This window comes from Octopus sinensis, linkage group LG2 (genome assembly GCF_006345805.1).
Source record: "Octopus sinensis linkage group LG2, ASM634580v1, whole genome shotgun sequence".
In the NCBI taxonomy this organism is placed as follows: domain Eukaryota; kingdom Metazoa; phylum Mollusca; class Cephalopoda; order Octopoda; family Octopodidae; genus Octopus; species Octopus sinensis.
Window position 1 is genome coordinate 52,165,727 of NC_042998.1, and position 22,368 is coordinate 52,188,094.

Below are 22,368 nucleotides of genomic sequence, written 5' to 3' on the forward strand. Positions count from 1 at the left end.
TAACACTGAACCCTGGATATTTATATGATTAATTTCAAATATGCTGCAGAAGGATTTTTTAGATGTTGTTAGTGAGAACTTTAGGGAAAGGAAATGCCAGCTGTCCAAGAATTGGGATTGAGGAGTAAAGCATTAATCATCATCATTGAACATCCATTTTTCCTTGCTTGCATAAGTCAGATGGAATTTGTTGAAGCAGATTTTTTTCCAGCCAGAAGCCTTTTCTGAAACTGATTCTTATCTGTTTCTAAATAAGGTAATATTTCCCTATTGTAAGGTAGTAAGCTGGAAAAATGCAAGCTGAGCAAACTGATAATGACATTTCATCTGTCTTTACTTTCTGAGTTTAAATTCTGCTGAGATTAACTTTTGCCTTTCATCCTTTCATAGTCAACGAAATTAGTAGCAGTTGAACACTGGAGCCAATGTAATTGACTTATTCCCTCTTCGAAATTGCTGGCCTTGTGCCAAAATTTAAAATCAATATTTTCCTATTGTAAAGCAGTGAGCTGGCAGAATTGTTAGCACACCAGGCAAAATGCTAAGTGAAATTTTGACCGTCTTTACATTCTGAGTTCAAATTCTGCTGAGGTCAGCTTTTTCTTTCATCCTTTTAGGATCGATAAAATAAGTACCAGCTGAGCTGCTAGGGTATGGAGGTGTAAACAAACTAATGACAATTGTCAAGTGATGGTGATGGAGGGAGTACAAACATAGACACACACACACGTGCACACATACACACACATACACAGACACACACACACACACACATGTATATGATGGGTGTGGTCTTCCACACAGTTACCAACAACCCAATTGACTCAAAAGGTCAATTGTGTTGTTAGCCCCAGAAGTCACATGTCCTAGGTGACATAAGTGGGATTGAGCCTGAAACCATGTGATCACAAAATGAGCCTTGCCTTCACTTATCTCATGTCTGCGCCTATATTAAAATCATTCTTAAATATAATCAATTCCAGCCATTAAAGGTTAGAAGAGAGATGGCAAAAATTGAGTGTAGGAGTAACTGTCTTTCAATTTTTAATTAGAATTCCTCTGTTACAAATTGTGAAGGCATGTAGCTTAGAGGTTAGAGCATTTGGCTCACGATTGTAAGGTCATAAGTTCAATTCCCAGCAGTGCATTGTATCCTTGAGCAGGACACTTTATTTCACTTTGCTCCAGTCCACTCAACTGGCAAAAATGAGTACTACCTATATTTCAAAGGGCCAGGCTTGTCAGAATATGTGTAACGCTGAATCTCCCTGAGAATGTTTAGGGCATGCATGTCTGTGGAGTGCTCAGTCACTTGCATGTTAATTTCACAAGCAGGCTGTTCCATTGATTGGATCAACTGGAACCCTCATCATTGTAACTGATGGAGTGCCATGTTACAAATTAAAAAATTACTAGAATCAACTGATCATTTCCTCTTACTCTCTTTCCATTCCTTTACCCCACAAGATGCGAGTAGCCATTCAAATCTCTCTGTAGGAACCTGCTCTTCCTTCTTTGCTCATAGTAATTCTCCCTGTCCCCTAGTATGTAACTGATGACCTCACTTACCACAGGGTTCATAGTCCTGTGAACTGCAAGGTGACTTCAAAAGGGCAGGTAGCATGATAGCATGAAAAAGGTACCCAATCCATGCTGCAAAGTGGTTGTAGGTTAGGAAGGGCTTTGCAATCCTTAGACACATCAGATCCTCTTAAACTGTCCAACCCATGCCAGCATGGAACATAGACACATTAAATAATGATGATGATGATGAATTTAATGGCTAACCCACTGTTGGGGGTCATGAGGCAATGAAACAAAAAACAATCAACTAGCTGCAAATACTTGTGGTTCACTAACTTATTTTATTTTGGTGTGGAACCCTAATATGATTTTTTTCAAATGACAAAGACCCTGTAACTATATTCTATGAACAACCCCTACCAGCCTCATTTTTATAAGACATGAAACAAATTTGAAATAAAAATTGTTTTAGAGATAGAATTTTATCATATAAAAATAAATAGGTGATAACTTATTTTGAAAATAGTATATACCATTTTGTTTATGAAATATATTTTTATTAGATTTTATATGAAGACACTATTTATTACCGAATCACAGAAACGTTTTCCTGGAACTTTGATGTTCTCAATCTCTCTTTGGAATCATTGACAGACAGATCTTTATTTACAAATTTGTGGCTTTGATAAAAAAGTTAATCAATAGTGATAATACTTGCATTAAACTTAAGGTTGTTGTTATTTAGCCTCAGATTTTCACTGATCAAGCAGACCCATGTTGAAAGATGCTCCAGTCATAACTATTTCAACATTTTGTATATCAGGGACTATATTGTCTTCTTATGGATCTTTTTATTTTTAAGATGGCAGGTTATGATTTGGGTGAAATTTGGCTGCTATTTCTAACATGGCAAACAGCCACAGAGCCTTTATCACATACGTCACCATATTTTCATTGAAATATATTGTTTTTGCTTCAATTGATTTAGTAAAAAATTGTAGAATTTAGTAGAGTTTATTAAGCTCAACTTTGGAATGTAAATTAACATGAAAATGTGATGCAAGATTTAATTTGGATTACTTTAAAACAGGAAGTTTTTATCACAAAACTAGGGGCAGACGCAAAGGGTTAAAGAGAGGAGGAAACTGAAAAAGTGTAGCATTCTTTTACCCTTTTACTTGTTTCAGTCATTTTACTGTAGCCATGCTGGAGCACTGCCTTTAGTTGAGGAAATTGACCCCCAGGATCTATTCTTTGTAAGCCTAATACTTATCCTCTCAGTCTCTTTTGCCAAACCGCTAAGATACAGGGACATAAACACACCAGTATCAGTTGTCAGGCGATGTTGGGGGGACAAACACAGACACACAAACATAAACACACACATACATATATATATACATATATACGATGGGCTTCTTTCAATTTCCGCCTACCAAATCTACTCACAAGGCCTTGGTTGGCCCGAGGCTATAGTAGAAGACACTTGCCCAAGGTGCCACGCAATGGGACTGAACCCAGATCCATGTGGTTGGTAAGCAAGCTACTTACCACACATTCACTCCTGCACCTGTCTTTTCATGTCTTATACAAAGCATTAGTAATCATTTCTACCATAGGCACAAGGCCTGAAATTTTGTGGGAGTGGTATAGTTGATTACATCGACCCCAGTGCGTAACTGGTACTTATTTTATCAACCCTGAAAGGATGAAAGGCAAAGTCCACCTCAGCAGTATTTGAACTCAGAATGTAAAGATGGATGAAATGCTGCAAGGCATTTCGCCCAGCCTGCTAACGAGTCTACCAGCTGGCCACCTTACAAAACATTAGTAATGAACATGAAACGGTGTGGTTTTAATTGAGAACAAAAATTAGTCTGTAGTGCTTTGTTTCTCATTATCTAACTGAATCAATAAGAATTCTTACTTCCCCAGCTGTCCAGTTGACCCAAGATTAGATACATTTCTTTATTGCCCACAAGGGGCTAAACATAGAGGAGACAAACAAGAACAGACAAAGGGATTAAGTCGATTACATCAACCCCCAGTGCGAAACTGGTACTTTATTTAATCGACCCCGAAAGGATGAAAGGCAAAGTTGACCTCGGCGGAATTTGAACTCAGAACGTAACGGCAGACGAAATACCGCTAAACATTTCGCCCGGCGTGCTAACCACACAGATTAGATAGTTGTGGAGCTTGATATAATACCAAAACTTCCCATGTATCATTATTATTAAGGCAGTGAGCTGACAGAATCATTAGCATGCCAGGCCAAATACTTAGCGTTATTTCATCTGCAGCTATGTTCTGAGTTCAAATTCGACTGAGATCTACTTTACCTTTCATCCTTTCAGGGTCAATAAATTATTAAGTACCAGTCAAGTACTGGTGTCGATGTTATCGATTGATCCCCTCCCCAAAAAATCCAGGCTGTGTGCCTATAATAGAAAAGATTATTATCATCATCATCCTCATCATCATTCTCATCATCATCATCATCATCATCATCATCATCATCATCATCATCATCATCATCATTACCACCATCATCATCATTATAGTTGCCATACTGTGAAGTCATGGAAATTTGTTGCTCCATAAGTTGAAAAAGTGTTTGTTATCTTTTCAGCCTTCTAAGGCCCCATCTTTTCATTTCTCTTGTTACCATTACATTTCTAAAATTGTTTGGACTGAGCAGATAGTATTTTTGTGTAGTAACACCCTCTGTTTTGCAGAAGGTGTGCTTCAATAATTTTTGAATTTTAACTGCTTTCGGCAAAAATAAATAATTTGCAATTTTCTGTAATCATTTAAAGATGACTGATGAAGAAGCTATCATAAGGTTTGACGAAGGAATGCACTCTGTGTCGGGAGAAATTGAGAATGAAGGAAGAATTGAGAATATGAATATTGAATGGACTAAACTTAATGACATCACTGAGGCAAAAAAATGCTACGTTTCTAAGCAATGTGAAAACTTCCGGTGTTGGCAACAAGAATAACAACAGCAGCAGCAGCTATTCAAGAATTTTGACCTGGAGATCTCCATTTCCAGCGACTTCGAGGGCCACCTCCCAGTAGTGTCGGCCGTCAACGAAGAGTCCTCGACTACAACAAGACGACCAAAGTTTTTTTTCCAAGGTCTGGGGTCTCCTGCCCCTAAGCTCTAGACCATCACCTAATCACCCTTACCTGTCTTGTTGCATAACAACAACAACAACAGCAGTAGCAGTGACAGTAACAACAACAACAATAATAATAGCAACAACAATATGAAAGAAATGAAACATAAAAATGCGAATATTGCCTCTACATCTTTTGTGTCAGTGGCAGGAAATATGGAAAGTTTCCACATAGATGAAGAAGAATTAAAATTGGCAAGAAAAATTGTAGTAAAAGATGGGAGAAGGGTAGCTCTAAATGCTCCATCCAACATCGTAGAAAATATCACAAGATGCACAGTAACATACCATTGCATCAGAGTCAAGTCTCTGTGGGTAGAAAATGCTCTAGGCATCACTGAAGACAAACTGACAAGTTGGAGACTGTTACGGATAATTTCCAGATATCTTTGGCCTGGCAGTGCTACGGGGGGGGGGTGATGCTACCAGTTTGAGATAAACTCTACAGGCACAGATATGCTGTCAGATGGGCTCATTTGAGGTGCTCACAGAGCAACAAAACTGTTTTGCATGTTCTTGTTCAGTGTCCAGGTATTGCTGTCACTTGTAGGACAGCTGCTGTCACATGTAGGATAGATCTATCTGTCAGCCGAGTCCATAATGATGATTGCCCTGCTGCCCTCCTTTAATCAGGCTGGCAAGACAGTTTTCCTTTGTCTGGTGGCTGTGGCGAAAGAGGTTATCTTATGGACAAGGCTGAAACATTCCCCTTTGGTAAAGCCCTCATGCACTTTTTCAAGTTTCACTTGAAAAGGAAGGTCAGGGTGGAGAAGGAGGTACTGTTCTCGAGTGAATTTATGAAAAGGTGGGTGAAAGTTGCAAAAATGGCAAGAGTGGTTGGTACCACTCTCTGTGTTAACCCGTGAGTTGGAAGACAGAACTTGAAGAGGGCTCTCATCCTTGGTATTCAGGGTGATCTTGGATGGTAGGGTTCCTTGATTATCCTTAGATGATGATCATTTCCCCCTCGTTTTCTAGTGTCATATACTTATGTCTGTCTTTGTAGTCTCCCCCTCATCCTTCACCGTGGTGGCAAATAAAAAAAAAATCATTATTATTATTATTGTTATTATCATCATTATTATTAAGGTGGCGAACTGGCAGAAATATTAGCACACGGGGTGAAATGCTTAGTGCAATTCTCTCTGTCTTTATGTTCTGAGTTTAAATTCCGCTGAGGTTGATTTTGCCTTTCATCCTTTCGAGATCAATAAATTGAGTACTAGTTGCATACTGGGGTCGATCTACTCAACTGGCACCCCCCCAAAAAAAATTTTGGGTCTTGTACCTAGAGTAGAAAAGAATCATTAGCATGCTGGGCAAAATGTTTAGCAGCATTTTGTATGTCTTGATGTTCTGAGTTCAAATTCCACTGAGGTCGACCTTGTTATACATCTGTTCGGGGTCGATGATATAAGTATCATTTCAGAACTGGGGTCGATGTAATCAACTATCTTCCATCCTTCAAGATTCAGACCGTGTGCCTATAATAGAAAAAAAATATTATTATTTGGTATTTACATAGAAAGAATAAAATGCAAAATTGAATGTGACCTGATTTGAATTCCAAACAAAGTCAAAATCCAGCAAGTCCTTTAATCCGCCTGTCTACAATGTTTGTCATTCCAATGCTTTGACCTAATTTCAAACAATGTCAAGATAACTTCACTGAAATAGGGATAACAATAGTTTTTCAAAATGTAAAACAGCGAAGTAATTTGAGCTGCTGTGTTTCAATGTCAACAGCTGTGAAACCAAACATTCAGGCCTGAACAACATTCTAACTATTGAAGGAATGTTTACTTTCCATTTTATTTATGGTCACATTTATTTGGTGACAAGTCAAGTTCTTTTAGCACGTATCCCATAATGCAAGTGGAGGTATAGCAATGTAGGGAAGACTATATCTTAACCATTTGGCATTCATGTTATTCTGTCAAAAGTAATGCTTATTCATTCACAATGTTTTGAATTAATCATGCATCATCTTGTAGTTTTGAGATTTTGATGAGGAAACTTAATTTTTAAAATGATATTGTAGGGTTGGTGTGAGAGGCCAGATCTGGCCAGTGTGAACATAAAACAGGTGGAATATTTTGGATGGATAATAAAGTAAAGTAAAGACCCTCTTCAGACATGAATGACTATGGGATTGCACCTAGAAAGTTACACTCCGAGACACAAGCCCGGGCAAGGTTTGTTTATGGAAGGTCAGCAGTCACCTATGCATAGCAGCCTCCCCTCTCCATGCCACCAATGTTATCCAAGGGAAAGACAAAAGCCGATACAGCTTGGCACTAGTGACATCATTACTCATTTCTACTGCTGAGTGAACTGGAGCAATGTGAAATAAAGTGTCTTGCTCAAGAACATAATGCACAGCCCAGTCCTGGAATCAAACTCACTACTTCATGATTGTAATCCCAATGCTCTAACCACTGAGCCATGCACCTTCACTTTGGCCGAATATGACTGGTTTAAATGTAGAATATTTTGGTTGGATAATAAAATAAAGTAAAGACCCCCTTCAGTCATGAATGACCATGGGACTGCACCTCGAAAGTTACTCTCCCAGGCACAAGTCGGGCAAAGTTGGATATGGAAAACCAGCAGTTACCCATGCATTCCACTCTCTTTTCTCTATGCCACAAATGTTATCCAAGGGAAAGGCAAAAGCTGATACAGCTTGGCACCAGTGACATTGCATCTCATTTCTACAGCTGAGTGAACTGAAGCAATGTGAAATAAAGTGTCTTGCTCAAGAACACAATGCACAGCCCAGTCCTAGAATCAAACTCACCACTTCATGATTGTAATTCCAATGCTCTAACCACTGAGCCATGCACCTTCACTTTGGTTAGATATGACTGGTTTAAATGTTAAAGTATTAAAGATTGATTCATTTCAGTCTATATTCTTTGTATTTATTTTTTATTTGTTTCAGTCATTGAACTGCAGCCATACTGGAGCACCATATTGAAGGGTCAAAGAAATTGATCTCAATACTTAGTTTTAACACTTTAATTATCCATAAAAAATAGAGCTGATTTTTTTTACTTCAGCAATACTTTTTCACTATCTCCTGTGTGTACAGTTTTCATTACCCATCACTAAAAGTATTTGATTTTTGTTTTATAAAGAAATATTTGATTAAATATCTTTCATCTTTTCTCTGTTACTTGTTTCAGTCGTTAGATTGTGGCCATGCATCTGAATTTGAGTTATCTCCCCTTGCTTGTTGTTTTTAGATTTTTACCACCCCCACCTGCCCTAGCGTGAGTTTTGCCTACTAATTGGTTGACTAGTCTCAGCTGAGAGAAATTTTTCAATTCATATTACTTATGAGAATCCCTGTCTCTACTGCATGTGTACTTAAGAAGTTTGCTTTGCTACTACATCGTTTTGGGTTAGATGTCACTGCTCAGCATCTTTGATGAGTATCTTTTGCTGTAGCCCAAGTCCAACTGAAACATTGTGACTGAAATTTGGTAGATAGAAACTGCAGGGAAGCCTGTTGGAGTGAGTATTCCTGTTCTTGGTGGGTAGACTTAATCTGCTGACCAGTTTAGCACCACACCACACTACCCAGTTCTTGAGTGATTTTAGTGGAGTCATGGATCGGTTGACCAGGGCTGGTAAGCTGGAAGGTTGCACTAAACTCCAGTTTGATTTGGCATGGTCTTCTAAGTCTATAAATTCTTATGATGCCAATAAAAACAATATCTTTAAAATAGAAGCTTTAACTAAGTTTAATATTTTTTGCTCAAAACAGATTTACATTGTTCTGAATTTGAGTGGAACTCTTCTTGTAATTTCATTTATTCTGTGCATAGCCAATAGAGGCATTCCTAATGTTACTGAAAACCTTTTTACCAGCAATTCCCAACTTGAGAACCACATATCTCTGGGAGATCTACAAAAGAAGTCTCTGGATGAAATAAGGCATAAAAATGGATGACATACCTAAGTATTTTGCCTAGCATGCTAACAATTCTGCCAGTTTGCAGTAATAATCCTCTCTACGAAAGGCACAAGGCCGGAAATTAGGGGGAAGAGATAGTTGATTACATCAATCCCAGTACAGAGCTGATACTTATTTTATCGATCATGAAAGGATGAAAGGTAAAGTTGGCCTTGTTGGAATTTGAACTCAGACTCTAAAGGCAGATAAAATGTCGCATAGCATTTTGTCAGGCACAATAATTATTCTAACAGCTTGCTGCCTTCCAGTTCACTGTAATAATGATCATTGGTTATATTGGTATAAGCTGGTATAGTGTTCAGTTGCCTTGGTGCTATACTGTGTTAGTGTCAAATTTTCTAATGATAAGCATTCTAATGTTAAGCATTCAGTTTTTGTTATATTTCTCTACATCCAGCTTTTGAGGCCAAGAAATAAATACAAAATATTTTTGAGTAAATAGATCTTTCACTCCAGCTGACTGTAGGAAAATTTATTGTGAACCATTTCCCTTCTCTTAAAAGATCTTGGTTATAATACAGAACAGGTAACGTTAAGATCAAAATTAAAATATTTGACTATTATGACTGGTGAATATTTTGCTGTTCATGACAACTTTGAATATAAAGCATGACTCATTGACACAATAAATTACTCTTAAATGTTTATATCACACCATTTAAATATATAAAACCACTGCTTCGAAAATATAGATACACTTGACTGATTACAATCATAAAACGTCTGGATCTTGTTTTTATTCAGATTACTCAGTGATTTAGAAAACACTATTGTCCTATTTTCCTGAAAGGTAAATGTAAATACAAATCCATATTTAAAACAAACTCTGTTCTTTCTTGTATGTATATTTTTCATCATTCAGCCTTTTTTGTTTTTTCTAGATAATAATAATAATAATAAAAATTTATTACATACATTGCTGAAACACAATTTCAGTATTTAAAATGAATGATTCATTTGAAAGATAAAATAAAGAAAGAAAAATGAGAACAACACTGCATTTTTTCAATTAAAAGTTCCAGTAAATTTATAATGGAAATAAGATTTCTATGAAAATTCTTTAAAAGCATAACTTAACATCACACTTACTGTATGTCAAAATATAATACACACACACACACACACAAATATACACCTTATACAACAGTCTTCTTTTAGTTTCTGCATATGAAATCCACTCACAAGGCTTTGGTGGGCTTGAGGCTATAGGTATTTAAATACATACATACATACATACATACATACATACATACATACATACATACATACATACATACACACATACATACATACATACATACATACATACATACATACATACATACATACATATTATATATATGTATAATTTAGGACAAACAGTAAGTTGTCATTATTGTACTCAGAGTTTCAAATGTTGGAGCAAAGAGCTATGATGCATTCTTGTCGGTTATTAATGGCAATAGATGCTATGAAAACCTGTTGAATAAAAGGGAAGTTACTCTAATAGGCAGAAGAAAAGAAAAAAAGAAAGACAAAAATACATGTAACCATATTCTCACAATACATAGACATAAAGTCTCCTGCATTCATATCATCTACACATGTACACACTCATACAAACATATATATGTACATGCACATACACACACAAGTATATATGTGCATGTATGTACTCATACATACACACATAGCCATACACACATAGCCATACACACACACACACATATATATATATATATATATATATATATATATATATATATATATATATACATATATGTATATGTGCACACAACCTCATATACACATTGGTGTCTGCATGCATACATATATATTTAGACATTTATACATATAAGTATGCGTATATATATATATATATATATATAATATATATATATATATATATATATATATACATATATGTATATGTGCACACAACCTCATATACACATTGGTGTCTGCATGCATACATATATATTTAGACATTTATACATATAAGTATGCGTATATATATATATATATATATATATATATATATATATATATATATATATATAAATATATATATATAAATATATATACAGGCATACACTTTGGTCTCTCTCTCTATAAATATATATTTGTGTGTGTCTTTGTGTCTGTGTTTGTTACCCACCATCGCTTGACAACTAATGTTGGTATGTTTACATTCCCATAACGTAGCAGTTCAGCAAGAGTGACCAATAGAATAAGTACTAGGCTTATAAACAATAAGCCCTGTGGTAGATTTGTCTGACTAAAGTTGGTACTCCAGCATGGCCACAGTTAAATGACTGAAACAAATAAAAGAATATAAAGCGCAAAAGGTTGACTTTGCCTTTCAACCTTTCGGAGATTGGTATAATAAGTACACAAGTTCAATACTGGGGTTGATGTAGTTGAATAGTCTTCCTTTTCTTTCTTTATTCTGCACAACATAATTTTGCAATCCCAGTATCACAATACTAATGGTGGTGTCTTCTGCATTTAGTTACCTTCTGCCTCCTTGCTTTTTTGGTAAGGATCAGTCAGTATTACTTTTAAAGCGGTGTCCACTATGCATTGTGAGCAATTTCCTAGTTCTTCTATCCACGTTTTGTAATTTGACCTTTGACAATTTCAGAAAGGGTGGAGAGTGTCTCAAAAGCTCATGCATCTATTGCTTTAATGATATTCCTTCCATGTAACCCTTTCATTACTAACTCAGCTGAAACTGGCTCTGGCTTTGTAGGACAAATGTCTTGTTTTCATAAATCTTCCACCAAATCTTAGTCACAATTTATGTTCCTAACACTAGCTTAATGATAACTAAGTTATTTTACTAAATTCTTTGTAATAGTTAAAATAATTGAAAGAAACACAGAGCATCTCTAAATAAATATGGTAAACAAAGGGTTAACTTCATATTAGCACCTTCTTAGTTCTCCTCTTCTAATCTTTTGAGATTTTCTTTCTCATTTCTTTTTCTGTTATCCTTATTTCTTTACAAGGGGCTAAACATAGAGGGGATAAACAAGGATAGACAAACGGATTAAGTCGATTACATCGACCCCAGTGCATAACTGGTACTTATTTAATCGACCCCGAAAAGATGAAAGGCAAAGTCGACCTCGGCAGAATTTGAACTCAGAACGTAACGGCAGACGAAATACTGCTAAGCATTTCACCCGGCGTGCTAAAGATTCTGCCAGCTCACCACCTTATCCTATCTAGTGGCACTCCTAGGGATTTGTATCCCTCATTATTCCACAGGGATCTAATGACGTTGTCTTGTGGTAATTTTACACCCTCAAAGTTTATCTGCTGGCCTCTCTTCATAATTAGCACTGTGCACTTATTTACACCAAACTGCATTCCAGTCTTTTATCGAAATACTCTTACTGTTTGATTCAAAGACTCCGAGTCTTTCTCATTCTTGTTCTCTATAACTTGAGGTCATCCGTATAAAACAAGTGATTTATTTTCTCTTTGGATTTGGTAAACTCATAGGCAGGCCTGGATTTTTCTCAGTATACTTCTCAGAGTGACAGGGAGAGCAAGTCCCCTTGGAAAATGCTCCTGCATATTTTCATGCTTCCTAGTGATTCATTTGCACATGTTGATTCTCCTTCCCATATTCTCATTGCTTTTTCGATAAACTTGTTTATCTTCTCATTGGCTCTGAACAATCTCAGGTGCTCCAAGAATCAGCTGTGTGGAACATTGAAACAAGCCTTCCTATAATTTATGGTTATAGTAGAAATCATGATCATCATCATGATCATCATCATTATCTTTGTCATCATCATCACCACCTCCTTTGGTATCGGCAAGATAACAAATAGCTGCCAAGTGACAATCAGTCACCTAAGGCCGGCATTATAGAATAATGTTATTGTTCAAGGCAACTTCTGGTCTTGTTAGGTAAAAAAATGGTTTTGAGACTATTATCATTATTATCATCATTATTATTATTATTATTATTATTATTATTATTATTATTATTATTATTATTATTATGTTTTACCTCTTCTATCAATTTTGTTCTCATTTCTTACTGAATGTTTTTCTGACTCCTGGGGCACAGAAACTCACTGTGTACATTTTTAGGCCATTAAGCTAAACACCAGTTGTTTGTTTTCAAAACAAAATGAAGTTATGTGTAAAAAAAAAAAAAAAAAATAATGATAATAATAATAATAATAATAATAATTATTATTATTATTATTACTTTTTTCTTTTTCTTCTTTCAAATTTGCTTCCATTTCTTGCCGAGTGTCTTCCCGACTCCTAGGGCAAAGAAACTCATAGTATACATTGGTAGGCCATTAAACTAAACTCAATAGTTCGTTCATTTCTTTTTTTTTTTTTAAGTTAAATTAAAATACATGGGTAGTAATAATTCTCACATCGGCAATGCTCTTCTCAATACGTGTGATGTACCAGTTAAGACAATCTTTTGCACTTCTTGCAGGGATGGTATTATTATTATTATTATTATTATCTTCTTGCAGGGATGGTATTATTATTACGGTCTTATTATTATTATTATTATTATTATTATTATTATTATTATTATTACTATTACTACTGCTGCTGCTACTACTACTACTACTACTACTACTACTACTACTACTACTGCTGCCGCCGCCGCCGCCACCACCACCACCACCACCATCACCACCACCACCACCACCATCATCATCATCATCATCATCATCATCATCATCATCATCATCATTATTATTATTATTATTATTATTATCTTTAGAACTGGATTGGTAGAATCATTAGAATATTAGATTAAATGTTGTCTTGGAGTATTTGCTTTAGATCTTTACATTTTGAGTTCCTATCCCCACCAAAGTCCTTTTCAACCTTCATTTTTTCATGGACAATAAAATTATGTAACAGTCTAGTACTGGAGTCGTTGTAAACAAATGACCCTTCTCCTCAAAATTACTAGCCTTGTCCCTAAATTGGAAACATTTACAATTATCATTATTAATTCTTTTTTTATTTGGCTGTTAACTGAAAGATTGGTTGTTCAAACTCCCTCCCTAAAGTCCAATCCCTCCTCAAAGTGGTAGGGTGGTGTAAACCGGCAGTGTCAGAGCTATGCCGTCAGGAACTTCGGTTCCTGGTAGGGTCACCCAAGGCAAATTGGTCTGGCACCGAGTGGTATTCGGGCCGCAGCCTGGCAAATGGGGCTCTGGTGAAAATTCCAAGAGGTGTCTGATCGGCAGCCGGTGGCTTCGAGGTCATTCTGTCTCAGCATCTGTGGAGACTCCACAGCAAACAGGGCGTCCCTTCACTCGGGATATGCATGCGGGATGTTGGGGACTGCTTGTGAATTCAATATTCCCACAAAACGTCTTCTATGAATCCTACAGGACCAGAGAAGAAGCCAGTTCAACCCACCCTGGGTGAATGCCGTCACAAGTACAAGTAAGTGTTCAAACTCAGTTATGGATGAGCTGTTCTTTTTTTAAGACAATGACTTGGTAGAATAGTTACTGCACCAGAAAAAATGATAAGCAGCATTTCTTCTGACCTTATGTTCTTAGTTCAAATGCTGCTGTGGCAGACTTTGCCTTTCCTCCTTTTGAGATCACGAAAATAAGAACCTGTTGAACAGATGTTAAAAAAAAGGGTAAAGTTACCTTCTTGAGACATGCTGACACATAAGAGGTGTTTTCTCAGTTTCATGGTATGTATATTCCTCACCTGGATGGGACTCCAGTCCTTCACAGGATTACTCACTTTTGTCAGGTGAATGAACTGGAGTAACATGAAATTAAATGTTTTGCTCAAGAACATATGTTGCCCGGTCTAGGAATTGAAATCAGAATCTTATAATCATGTGTGCAACACTCTAACAACTAAGCCATGTACCTCCATCAAGTTTCCTTCTTGAATCATACTGACTCATAAGGGCCACAATTTTATAATCACGAGTCCAACACCCTGAACACTGTGGTTGATATAATCGACTTGACCCTTCCTGCAAAATTGCTGGCCTTGTGCCAATATTTGAAGCAATTATTGTTTTTTATTCATTTTTAAAGTTTATTTGTTGACTTTTTATGCGTGCATTTCATTTTTTTTTTACAGCAGTTGTTAATTTTATTGCAAAAATTTCTGATAAACCTTTATTTTTCTCCCCTTTTCCCTGCAAAAAAAAAAAATCAATTGATCTTTTATTTTTTACTTCTTTCTGTCCTTGACTGTGGCCATGCTGGTGCATTGCTTTTAGTCGAACAAATCAATGCCAGAACTAATTCTTTGTAAGCCTGGTACTTATTCTATTGATCTTTTCTGCCAAACCACTAAGTTACACAGACATAAATACATCAACATTGGTTGTCAACCAATGGTGGAGTGACAAACACAGCACACACACAAATACACACACACACACACATACACGATGGGCTTCTTTCAGTTTCCGTCTACTAAATTCACTCACAAGGTTTTGGTCGGCCCAAGGCTACAGTAGAAGACACTTACCCAAGGTGCCACACAGTGAGACTGAACCTGGAACCATGTAGTTTGGAAGCAAGCTTCTTACCGCACAGCCATACTTTTGATTGTGGCCATGCTGGGGCACCACCTTGAATTTTTAATCAAATAAATTGACCCCAGTACTTATTTTTCCTTTTTAAGCCTGGTAATTATTCTATTAGTCCTTTTGCTGAACGTTACGGAGACATAAATTCACCAACACTGGTGGGGGACAATGGGGTTGACATAACCAACTTACTTGCTACCCTGAAATTGCTGGCTTTGTGCCAAAATTTGAAATCATTATTCATTGCTTTATATGCTTTTGAGTCAAAGCATTCCAGAAAGAATTATCTCATATTCTCTTGAATTCTTATGGTGTCAACAACATATAATTCTCACAGGTAAGAATAGTTAGAATAAAGAAAATAAACTCGAAGGGCTACTTTGGTCCAGTGGTAGAACATCTGTCATGTTTATATCACTTGTGGGTTCAAATCCTATGATCTGCTTTAATTCAAAAAAAATTTTTTCTGTTAAATAAACAATTTCTTTTTAACCCAACATTTACAATGCTATTATTAATAACTCCATGTGCTTCCAGTTTAACCATTCCAAAAAAAAAATTATGTAAGACATATTTATGTAAAGAAAGATGTTTTGAAAAGGGGAAGAACTAATATGATGATGACACCAGTACGTTAAGTGTTAGCATCTGCTTCCTACTAAGCAAAACATTTCTGTTGTTATTTAGTACAAGGCCAGCTTAGATCAAGCTGACCTATGATCAAAAGTGTTCCAGTCAGGGTGACTTTGTCTTCTGTTTGAAACATATATCTAGAATTACATTAAGTAGTGTGTTAGTCCTCTTCTTTTTACAAAATTTTTATCATTTAATCTTTTAGCATTCACATTATTCAGTCAAATGTAATACTTATTTACTCACATTGTTTTGAATTAATCATGCATTTTTTTTTGTAGCTTTGAGATTTCGATGATGTGGTTATTTGCATTTAGAATGATTTTGTAGGGTTGGTGTGAGAGACCAGATCTGGACGGTTTGAACACAAAACAAGCAGAATATTTTGGCTGGGTATGGGTGGTTTAAATGCTAATGGGTCAAGGGAGATCTGGTTGCTATTTCTAGTAGAGCTATCTGAAAGCTTAGTATTTTTTGATATAGTTGTGGTTGTTCAATAGGTGCACGATTATATCTTATGTAATATGTACAAGTGTCATTGTCAGCATCATTGTCATCATCATCATCATCAACGCCACCATGCTCAGTATCATCATAATTATCATCATGAACCTTATCATCATCATCATCATCACTCTTATCATCATTAACATCCTCCTCATCATCATCATCAGCCTCCTTCTCCTCCTCCACCTCATCATCTTCATCATAATTAGCCTTCTCCTCCTCCTCCCCTTTATCACCATCAGCCTTCTCCTCTTCATCATCATTAGCCTCCTCCTCTCCATCTTCATCATCAGCTTCCTCCACCTCATCTTCAACATCAGCCTCCTCCTCATCTTCATCATCATCAGCCTCCTCCATCTCCTCCACCTCCTCCACCTCCACCTCCTCTTCCTTCTCCTCCTCTTCCTTCTCCTCCTCCTCATCATCATCATTAACTTTATTATTATCATCCACATCCTAATCATCATCAGCTTCATTATCATCCTCATCCTCATCCTAATCATCATCATCAGCCTCATCATCATCACCATCACCATCCTTATCACTATCCTCCTCCTCTCCATCAATAACATCATCATCATCGACATCATCGTCGAACATTAGTCAGTATAATCATCAATTATCATGAACATTTACTTAATGATTCTGATGGTTGTAGCTGTTTGCTATGATAGGAAAAAAAAAATGTTTGTCACAATCTGATATTTTCTATAGACCTTCATGACTGACATTTTCACTGCAAAGATAAATTTTTAAGCACACAAGAAATATGACACTAAGACGTAGTAAAACATCAAAATATGACCAAATGAGGATTCCTATTCTTATTCAATTTTATATTTTTTATTTTACTGTATTTTTTTTTTCATCTGTAGAAAATTTCTGTTCAAGAGGCAAAAATGTAAAAAAAAAAAGAAAAAGAAAATACCATAAAACATTAAAAAAAATATGAAAGAAAAAGAACAGAAATCTGTTTCAATGAATATTGTTTTAAACATTTTGTTTTCAGCTTTATTTTTTGAAAGATAATAATAATAATGATAATAATAATAATCCTTTCTACTCTAGGTACAGGCTTTATAATAATAACAACAACAACAACAACAACAACAACAACAATAACAATAACAATAAGGATAATAATAATCCTTTCTACTAAAGGCACAAGGTCTGAAATTTGTGGGGAGGGGACTAGTTGATTTTATCGACCCCAATATTTCACTGGTACTTAATTTTTCGAACCTGAAAGGATGAAAAGCAAAGTTGACCTCGGTGGAATTTGAACTCAGAATGTTAAGATGGATGAAATGCCGCTAAGCATTTTGCCCGGTTCCAATTTTGGCATAAGGCCAGAAACTTCAGGGAAGGAGAAAGTTGATTACATTGGCCTCCAGTACTCAACTGGTACTTATTTTATCAACCTTTAAAGGACGAAAGGTAATGTTGATCTTGGTGGAATTTGAACTCAGAACATAGTGATGGGTGAAACACTGCTAAGCATTTCATCCAGCATGCTAATGATTTTGCCACCTTGCCACCTTAATAATAATAATAATAATAATAATAATAATAATAATAATAATAATGATAATCATGATAATAATAATGGGCTACAGCAAATATTCTGCTCAATACCACAGATTTGCTTGTCGGTGGTTTGACCATAACCAGTTGAGCATGTCCCTTTGTGGCTGATGATATGTGCATCTCTGATAACGAGCAGAAGTAGTGGGAGAGCATCATAACCATGTGTTGAGAGGGATTCTTTGGGGTTTGAATAATTCACCTCTGGAAACATGGGTGGTTCTTTCAACATCCTTAAACAACCCTTATTCAGGGACCTTTTGAGCGGGATGGGCTACTCGACCTGAAGAAAATTCTAACTGGGCCCCACCTGCAAGGTCATGCGCTGTTTACCTTGATATGATATCACCATGTCGCGCACATATGGTTGTGATGCATGTGCCTGGTGTACCCTTATCTGACGGGTAGTCATGATGGGTATATTGGGCTTCGTATATTTTACCCCAGTGTCACTTTGATGGCATGAACTGCTCTCTCACATAATAATAATAATAATAATAATAATAATAATGATAATAATAATGGGCTACAGCAAATATTCTGCTCAATACCACAGATTTGCTTGTCGGTTGTTTGACCGTAACCAGTTGAGCATGTCTCTTAGTGGCTGACGATATGTGCATCTCTGATAACGAGCAGAAGTAGTGGGGGAGCATCATAACCATGTGTTGAGGGGGATTCTTTGGGGTTTGAATAATTCACCTCTGGAAACATGGGTGGTTCTTTCAACATCCTTAAACAACCCTTATTCAGGGACCTTTTGAGCGGGATGGGCTACTCGACCTGAAGAAAATTCTAACTGGGCCCCACCTGCAAGGTCATGCGCTGTTTACCTTGATATGATATCACCATGTCGCGCACATATGGTTGTGATGCATGTGCCTGGTGTACCCTTATCTGACGGGTAGTCATGATGGGTATATTGGGCTTCGTATATTTTACCCCAGTGTCACTTTGATGGCATGAACTGCTCTCTCACATAATAATAATAATAATAATAATAATAATAATGATAATAATAATGGGCTACAGCAAATATTCTGCTCAATACCACAGATTTGCTTGTCGGTTGTTTGACCGTAACCAGTTGAGCATGTCTCTTAGTGGCTGACGATATGTGCATCTCTGATAACGAGCAGAAGTAGTGGGGGAGCATCATAACCATGTGTTGAGGGGGATTCTTTGGGGTTTGAATAAATCACCTCTGGAAACATGGGTGTTTTGTTCATAATCCTTAAACTAATCATATTCAGGGATCTTTTGAGTGCTCAAAATTATTATTACCTAATTTACCAATCTCATAAGAATGAAAAGCAAAGTTGACCTTGGTGGAATTTGAACTCAGAAAGTAGCGACGGGCAATATACTGCTAAGCATTTTGTCCAGCATTCTAATGATTCTGCCAGCTCGCTGCCTTAATAATAGTTATAATAACTTCAGCACAAGGCCAGCAATTTTTGTGGGGAAGATAAGTTGATTACATTGGCCCCAGTACTCAACTGGTATTTATTTTAAGTGACCCTGAAAGAATGAAAGTAAAGTCAACCCCAGTGGAATTTGACCTCAGAATGTACAGACAGACAAAATGCCAGCTCACCACCTTAATGATAATAATAATCCTTTCTACTATAGGCACAAGGCCTGAAATTCTGGGGGAGGGTTAAGTTGATTATATTAAACCCAGTGCTTGACTGGTATTTATTTCATTGACCCTGAAAGGATGAAAGGCAAAAGTCAACCTCATGGAATTTGAACTCAGAATGTAGGAACAGGCAAAATACCTATTTCTTTACAACCCACAAGGGGCTAAACACAGAGAGGACAGACAAACAGATTAAGTCGATTATATCGACCCCAGTGCGTAACTGGTACTTAATTTATCAACCCCGAAAGGATGAAAGGCAAAGTCGACCTTGACGGAATTTGAACTCAGAACGTAACGGCAGACAAAATACCGCTAAGCATTTCATCCAGTGCACTAATGACTCTGCCAGCTCACCACCTTAATAATAATAATAATGATAACAATAATAATAATAATAATAATAATAATAATAATAATAATAATAATAATAATAATAATAATTCTATCATAAAGGAAAGCAAAAAATTTGCTAGTGATCTCATGCAGGATACCCAAACTGAACAACCCGAGGGAAGTACGGCAACTATTGTTGCAAAGAAGGTGAAAATGATGGCAATGAAAAAAGCGCACGAGCAATTGGCTGATAGGTGGGAGGAGAAACCTCTGCACGGCAAATATGTGACCCGCAGCAAACAAGCTGATGTTGACCAGAAGCAAACCCATCAGTGGCTACGGAGCTCAGGGCTAAAAGCAGAGAGCGAAGGTTTCATCCTGGCTGCTCAAGATCAAAGCCTATTAACCCGGAACTACCAGGCCAATGTGATGAAAAATGGAGCAGACCCAAAATGCCGATTCTGCAACGACATGATTGAAACAGTGGACCACCTAATCTCTGGATGTAAAGTCTTAGCACCAGTGGAGTATAAATTAAGACATGACAGAGTTGGCCAATATCTCCACTGTCTAATAAGTCGGCATTACAATATCAAAACTGCCGACAAGTGGTATAATCACCACCCTGAGGCTGTAACTGAAGGAGAAAATGTAACCATTCTGTGGGACTTTCCAGTACATACAGACCGAACCATCAAGGCCAATAAACCAGATATTGTTGTGAAAGACCAAAACAATAAAGTTTGCTTATTGATCGACATGAGCATCCCCTGTGATCATAATATCTCAGCGAAAGAGTTTGACAAGCTCAGAAAATATAAAGACCTACTCATTGAAATTGAGAAAATGTGGCATCTCAAGGCGGTTACAATACCAGTGATCGTAGGAGCACTAGGAATGATCAAGAAGGGAACCGAAAATTATATGAGAATGATCCCTGGCTTACCATCCCTGCAAGAAGTGCAAAAGATTGTCTTAACTGGTACATCACACGTATTGAGAAGAGCATTGTCGATGTGAGAACTGTTGCTGCTCATGTATTTTAATTTAACTTAAAAAAAAAAAAAAAAAATGAACGAACTACTGAGTTTGGTTTAATGGCCTACCAATATACACTATGAGTTTCTTTGCCCTAGGAGTCGGGAAGACACTCGGCAAGAAATGGAAGCAAATTTGAAAGAAGAAAACAATAATAATAATAATAATAATAATATAATAATAATAACAATAACAATAATAATGATAATAATAATTATAATAATAATAATAATAATAATAATAATAATAAAGAAAAAAAATGCTTTCTAATTGATGTATCAATACCGGCAGATGACAACATGTCTCTAAAAGAAATGGAGAAACTCTCAAAATGCAAAGACCTGAAAATAGAGGTAACCAGAATGTGGAATCTAAAAACATAAACAATTCCTATCATAGTAGGTGCATTAGGCATGATAAAAAAATATTCAGACAAATACATAACAAAAACACCAGGACTTACAAACACATATAACATATAAAATTGCACTACTAGGTACTGCACACATCCTACGCAGAGCACTTTCCATACAATAACCATCAGAGCATCACAACAAATCACAGCACATACCCAAGGCACACAGAGCTGTGCTCGGTAGTGAAGTGAAAGCACGCTATAAAAATAAAACTACTGAATAATAATAATAATAATAATAATAATAATAATAATAATAATAATAATAATAATTGATAAATATTAATAATGAAAATATAATAATAATAAAGAAATATATTTATTGAGAAGTTGGTTCTTCTCTGTAAAGACACAAAATTTTTAAAATGTATTTTCAGGGAAGTAAAAACAAAAACTGAAAAGTTTCAGTATGCAATAAATAAATAAATAGATAAAAAGAAAAAAAAAGTAGAAGAAAAAATGATGGATAAGGAAAAATAAGTAGAAAAAAAAATTGTTACAGAATGTAAAATTGATGTGACATTTTCTGTAATTCTTGCCATGTTGGGCATGTTATATGAAACAATTGCAGCATATTGGTTCTTCCCTGGAGTATGCTATATTCTGATGACAGAAACACAAAATAAGAAATATTAAAAAAAAGAATAATAATAAATAAAAGTGATAAAAGAGATGTGTGTAAGGACATGTGAGAGAAAAGGAGAGAGGAAGAGAGAGAGAGAGAGAGGGGAGAGATAGAGAGAGAGGAGAGTGAGACTGTGGACGAACTCTGTAATATTATGGAGTTATTCTTTGCAGCATTGCTCAAAAAAGTGGCACCAGTTACTTTATTGTTGCATTGTTAAACTAGCAATAGTTTATTCATGAACAGCATATATATGTAAGTGTATGTGTGTGTGAAAGAGAGAGAGAGAGAGAGAGAGAGACATAGTGGTGGGGTCAGAGACTGAGAGACAGAGGAAGATTTCCTGT

The 22,368-nt window shown here is 36.2% G+C and overlaps 2 long non-coding RNA genes across 2 annotated transcripts in view; one reads left to right on the forward strand and one right to left on the reverse strand.

Annotated features, from left to right (window-relative positions):
- The window catches only part of LOC118767911, a 15,195-nt gene extending 8,508 nt beyond the window's left edge, over nt 1-6,687 (forward strand). The window contains exons 2-3 of the long non-coding RNA XR_005003824.1: nt 4,243-4,253; nt 6,610-6,687. This is a non-coding gene — a long non-coding RNA (uncharacterized LOC118767911). The remainder of the gene's footprint in view (nt 1-4,242; nt 4,254-6,609) is intronic.
- Nucleotides 3,203-17,960, reverse strand: LOC118767906. The gene is made up of 2 exons (XR_005003820.1): nt 17,920-17,960; nt 3,203-3,340 (listed from the first exon to the last, which is right to left on the reverse strand). It is a non-coding gene; the product is annotated as an uncharacterized LOC118767906 (long non-coding RNA).
- Nucleotides 17,961-22,368: the final 4,408 nt, after the last annotated feature.